The sequence below is a fragment of the Paroedura picta genome, chromosome 9 (assembly GCF_049243985.1).
Source record: "Paroedura picta isolate Pp20150507F chromosome 9, Ppicta_v3.0, whole genome shotgun sequence".
NCBI classification, from domain to species: Eukaryota; Metazoa; Chordata; class Lepidosauria; order Squamata; family Gekkonidae; genus Paroedura; species Paroedura picta.
The window spans coordinates 10017981-10023994 of record NC_135377.1 but is presented as its reverse complement, the minus strand read 5'-3'; the positions used below and the strand labels follow the sequence as shown (position 1 = coordinate 10023994).

The 6014-nt window shown below is 47.2% G+C and overlaps 1 long non-coding RNA gene across 1 annotated transcript; it reads left to right on the top strand.

The window, feature by feature from the left end:
- Positions 1-2248: 2248 nt before the first annotated feature.
- Positions 2249-5766, top strand: LOC143844310 (uncharacterized). Its single transcript, XR_013233942.1, has 3 exons — positions 2249-2385; positions 4425-4561; positions 5520-5766. It is a non-coding gene; the product is annotated as an uncharacterized LOC143844310 (long non-coding RNA).
- The last annotated feature ends 248 nt before the right edge of the window (positions 5767-6014 follow it).

Genomic DNA, 6014 nt, shown 5'->3' with positions numbered 1-6014 from the left:
ACTGCTCGGTCAGAACAGCTGAACAGCTTTATCAGCTCCGGCTGCATGTGGAGGAGCGGGGAATCAAACCCGGCTTGCCAGATTACAAGCCGCCGCTCTTAACCATGACACCAAATGCACTCCTCGATCCTAGAGGGGCACCAGTGACCTTTTGATGCCATTGTGGGACAATGGGCGATCCTTTGGAAGCGCAGCCCCCCCCCCCCCCCCCGCAACCGCAGCCCATGGCTTGATCAAACCAGGAAAGGTTGGTTGACTACGTGTGACAAGTTCACGACGCCTTCTGTCAGCCACCTGTTCTTGTCTCCGCGATCCGTCTCAGGCTGTGTGTAGGCACCGTGGGACGTGTGAAGACAATTTCCAATTTCTGTCTGATTAAAAACGAAATAGTGTGATCTTTGGTGTAATGCGTTTCCGCATGAATGAACAATTGTTAGATGAAAAGAAAGAGTTGCTAGCTGTTGGGTTTTTTTTTTTTTAAGTAAAAATAACGTGCTACACGATTGACACATGCGTCCCACTAGGCTCAACGGCAAAGCAGAGCAACCTGCCGCTTCATCGGAATGTTTTTGCAAATTCAATTGACAGTAATGTTCAAACGGCGTTGGCTTAAACCAAATTTAAACCCAGCTTGGCAACGGTTCCGCTGGGGGCAACATCCTCCTGACCCACAGCATCAACCCCGGCCTTCAATCCCAACTCTTCAGTAGGAGATTGGGGGAGATCTGATTTTCCACAACCTTCGCCTTAAGGAGACGCAGCGACGGGTTTCTAAATGTTACGCTTGACGAGAGGAGCTCCTACGCAGGCGAGGGTTTTTCGGCAGCTGCCACGTGGCTGCTGCCACTCCGTGGGCTGGTTCAAACAGGCAATGCGTTTCTCTCGGTGCCTTTCTTGTTATTTCCCTCGATTTCTCTTGTCTGCAAACCAGGCAGGCCCAGAAACGCAGGCCTGCTGCTGAACTGTGGAAGCTCCGCATCCATTTCCTTCCACTTCATCCAGATCAGCAGATTCTTCGTCCTGACATCAGGGAGATGTGCGTTCTCCTGTCCTCGCCGCTGGCCTGCCTCGGATACGCAGCCAGGAGATGTACACTGAGATGATGCTTTAGGATGCTTTGGGCTGATCCTGCGTTGAGCAGGGGGTTGGACTAGATGGCCTGTATGGCCCCTTCCAACTCTATGATTCTATGATTCTATGATGTCAGGAGACCCAAGCACACGTTAGTAGAAGTTCCGGAGGAGAAGAAAATGACCCCCAGAGGTCTCCGCTGTTGTAGAAGAAGAAAGAGAAGGGCTGTTTTTTTTATACCCCGCTTTTCTCTACCTGAAGGAATGCCAAAGAAGCCGACAAAGACCTTTCCCTTCCTCTCCCCACAACAGACACCCTGTGAGGGAGGTGGAGCTGGGAGAGCTCTAAGGGAACTGTGACTAGCCCAACGCCACCCAGCTGGCTGCCTATGGAGGTGGAGTGGGGAATCAAAGCCAGTTCTCCAGATGAGAGGTTGTCTCTCTTTAACCACTGAACTGTGCTGGATCTTTTCTACTGAGCGATCTGCAGCTCGGCTTGAATGTGCACAGTGACTCCATGAATAAGTACTGCATTAAAAATGATCTTGGACCTGCAGCATGGCTGCCTCATAGGAAAGGTACTATGGAATCCATATGCCAGGTTCATTCACGAAAATGGCAGGGGGTTTAAGTACTACAGGGACCACTCAGATGTGCAGAAAGATATTATTTTCAATGCAATTCTAAACACAGTGACACCTTTCTAAGAGTGCTGGTTTCAGTGAGAAGGATTTCAGGTGGGTCGCTGTGCTGGTCTGAGTCCACTGGAGAGCCAGCTTGGTGCAGTGGTTAAGAGCAGGGACCTCTAATCCGGATTTGATTCCCCACTCCTCCACATGCAGCCAGCTTGGTAACTTTGTGCCAGTCACAGTTCTCTTAGAGCTCTCTCAGCCCCACCTACCTCAAAAGTGTCTGTCGTGGGGAGAGGAAGGAAAGGCGATTTTATGCGACTTTGTAAGCCACTTTGAGACTCCTTTGGGTAATGGAAAGCAGGGTATAAGAAAAGCTTTCCTTCTTCTTCTTTAAGGCAAGTGTGAGAGGGGAGGCTAAGAACCTGCAAGGATCCGGACCTAACTTTTGGAAAGACATCTCTTAAAAAAAAACAACTTGGGTCATTTATTTACAGTATTAAAGCTGCAAAACAACTCTGGCCAGCAGGATTCTGTTTCCATATTTGGCGCTGGAGAGGCAGCAGCTATATCGGTTACATTCGGCGAAGTGCAAACATTAGCATAACTACGTGAAGCAATCATGCTCCTAACAACAGCAAGCAATGTGCAGAAGACTGAAATAAATGAAATTCGTGGAGCAAGAGGTAACCCTGTTCTCTCAAGTCCAGGGGGGTGGAATCGCAGAGGGAAGTGAGTTCCTGGGATGCTCTGTGCCTTCGCTGGACAGAGGGGCATCTCTGAGGACTGGATGCGTGCGCAGGAGGTTGAAATAGTGCCGTCTCCTCCTGCAATGCGACTCACAAACGGAGAGGATGTGGCACAGGCTTATTGCAGCTGGCAAACTGGAGCGCTCGCCACAACTCCAACGATTACTAATGGACAATTAATTTCTCGTCCTATGGAAGAGGTGAGGCTGAACGTTCATCGGGGTGTTGGGAGCACCTCACGGCGTAAATACGTACAGCTAAGAATGATCCCGGCCAAGTTGATGGCGTTTAAAATCCCATTGATTTCAGTGCGGGAGCTGGAGAGACACGGTGAACTCTCGTCCATTGAAACCAGGAAGCACGAGAATGCTTAATTGTGGCTGGAGCGGATCCATCCATCATTTTAACGGGTTTAATTGACGGATTTGGCTGTAAGGTTGCCAGGTGCCCGCTATTGACCCTGACAATCTGGGATTTTTGCCGACAGCCTGGAAAAAACACTGAACAAATACTGGCCAGCTTGGTAGAGGGGTGTCAGCGTCCCCAGGTTTTCTGCCATGTTTTTCTGCCATGATTTTACCCTGTTGTATTTTGTTGCTTGTTAGAGTTTGATATGCCCCGGCCTGTTTACCCTGATGTAACACAGATGCTTTTGGTTTGACAAGCCAAGGTTGATTTCCTGCCACTATGTTTTATGCCTCCTTGCCCTCCTTCCACATTCCTTCCCCTCCCTTTTAGTGTTCTATAGTTCCCAGACCTTCTTTGATGGCCAAATGTTATCTCTATGTTTTGACTCCTTTGAACTGTGCCTGATTCGAGTTCCCAAGGGAGGGGGATGAACCCCTATATCAGTGGTTCTCAACCTGGGAGTTGGGACCCCTTTGGGGGTCGAATGACTCTTTCACAGGGGTTGCGGCAGGGCAAGCAGCCCTTCTCTCCAATGGGGTTCCACACAACAGCCTTGCGGGGTAGATCAAGATAGAGCATTCATTTTCTGGAGCAGCGGAAAAGAGTGAGATCGACATGGTAGGACAAGAGGCAGAACTGAACTGAGAAACCCCAGGAAAAAAACAATGCATATGCAATCATGAACAATGGATCTTCACACCATTGGTCAGTTTTGCTTTAATTTCTGGGAAAGAACACTGGCATAATTTCATGGTTGGGGGTCACCACAACATGAGGAACTGTATTAAAGGGTCGCAGCATTAGGAAGGTTGAGAACCACTGCCCTATATTGTTTGTCCTATGCTTTGTACCTCAGTCCTGACAATTATTTATTTATTTATTAGACGCTTGCATTTTCTTGATTAAACCAACTTTTATTCCATAAGATTACTTATTTAGAAATTGAAGTTTCTCACAAGAGGCTAAGAGTGGCAGCTCCTCATCTGAACAGCCGGGTTTGATTCGCCACTCCTCTTCCACACGCTTGGCCTAGACACAGTCCGGTTGGAGTGGCTCTCACAGAACAGTTCTGTCAGCCCCCACCTACCTCACAGGGTGTCTTATGGGGAAAGGAAGGAAAAGTGATTGTCAACCGTCCTGAGACACATGAGGCCTGCTGTGTGACCTTGGTCCAGTCACAATTCTCACAGAGCTCTCTCAGACTCACCTACAGGGTGTCTGTTGTGGGGAGAGGAAGGGTAAATGCTTTGAGACGCTTTTGGGTAGTGAAAGGTGGGGTACAAAAACCCAGCTCTCCTTGAGACTGACATTAAATTTAAAAGCCTGGATTGCAGGGGGTCAACTAGCAATCATATCAAGCCCAAAGAGTCAAAATCGCTGTTTGGGCTTAGAGAAGGTGGCATCAGTGCAGCTGCTGCTGTTTCACACTTGGTGGGTGGGCGTTCCTCCCAGCACACAGATCCTGCTTTGCATCGTCTGCCCCGGGAGAAGACGTCACTGGGCCTGAGTGCTAAACAGCTGCGTTTGCCCTGGCTTTGCTAATCGATGGCAACCCTATTTTGTTGCAGTGAATCTTAATCGAAGAAGCTGGACGTTAAGGACATATTTGTCCATTCTTGCAGTCGGCTGTGCTGGTCCAGGGTTCTTGCTGTGAACAGGAATGCAAAAAGGAAACCAGAACAGCAGATTTTATCGGGCTGTTAAGGTGAGTGAAATGATAACACACTTCCAGGTTTCCAATCTAAACCATTGATTGACACGCCCCATCCGTGAGGCACGAGCCACTGGCTGTTGTTTATTCTGGGAGACATTATCTCTTTCTTCCACTAGTCGTTATAACCGAAAGCCATGCTGCGGTTTGGGTAATATGAAAATGTAATTAATTGCCAGCAAAGACTTGCAGCCAAAGACCTGACAAACCAAAGGGTAAATTTCAGCGTTTGGTATATCCACAGTTTCTGCCTGTGCCACATAGCCTAAATATAAATGTCTGATATAATATATTATATAACCCAAGAAACTATTAGGGATTAAGTAGGTAATATTCACCATTTAAATCTAATTAACCTCTAGTGACATTTTTATAAGGATTTATATCATGTTTAATTTATCTTTGTAGGTTATTTCCAACAATATTATTTCCAACAAACATTTTTAGAGAAGATTGAAATTGCAATTTCTATGTTTTTGTAGAGCCTCTTGTGGCGCAGAGTGGTAAGGCAGCGACATGCAGTCTGAAAGCTCTGCCCATGAGGCTGGGAGTTCAATCCCAGCAGCCGGCTCAAGGTTGACTCAGCCTTCCATCCTTCCGAAGTCGGTAAAAGGAGTACCCAGCTTGCTGCTGGGGAGTAAATGGTAATGACTGGGGAAGGCACTGGCAAACCACCCCGTATTGAGTCTGCCATGAAAACGCTGGAGGGCGTCACCCCAAGGGTCAGACATGACTTGGTGCTTGCACAGGGGATACCTTTACTTTTACCTTTTATGTTTTTGTAATTTTGATTTTTATATTGAATTAACAGCTCGCATGGGGATATATTTATATGTTATATAATACATCAGACATTTATATTTAGAATACACTGATGAAGGAAGCGAAAACGGAATATACCTGGGAATCCGTTTTGAAATTGCCTTGAATATTTTGATATTTTGAACATTAGATCACTTCGCCATCGCCAGCTTGAGACATCTTTTTTCGTCTACTTCGGAGAGAACAGCAGAGTGTAAATGAAGTAACTCCATCCCTGTATCGTCGCCGGCTTATTCCATTTCCCCATTCCCTGGAAAACCTTTCTTTCCATTAAGAAATGCCTCCAACGACCACAACAGCCCATGTTTTGCTTTGGATAAATTATTAGCAGCAGTGTCCTCAGTCGCTTGGCTTAGACCCCCCCCCCCCCCCTTTTGGTCCCTGTTGCGCAAATTTCAGATTACGAAAGGATTAAGTAACATCAGTGTGGCTAAAGTATTACACGTTGCTCCCAGCTATTAGCCAAAGAATTCAGCGTGCAAAAGCTGACATTGCTTAACAAGTCAAATATAGCCCTGGTCAGCGCAAGGAATGACCCTCCTGTACCCAACAAAAAAGCTTGGGTAATTCTTGCTGAAGGAGACCGTGAAAGAAAGGCTGGGAGCCTAGAGCCCTTTCTCAAGAT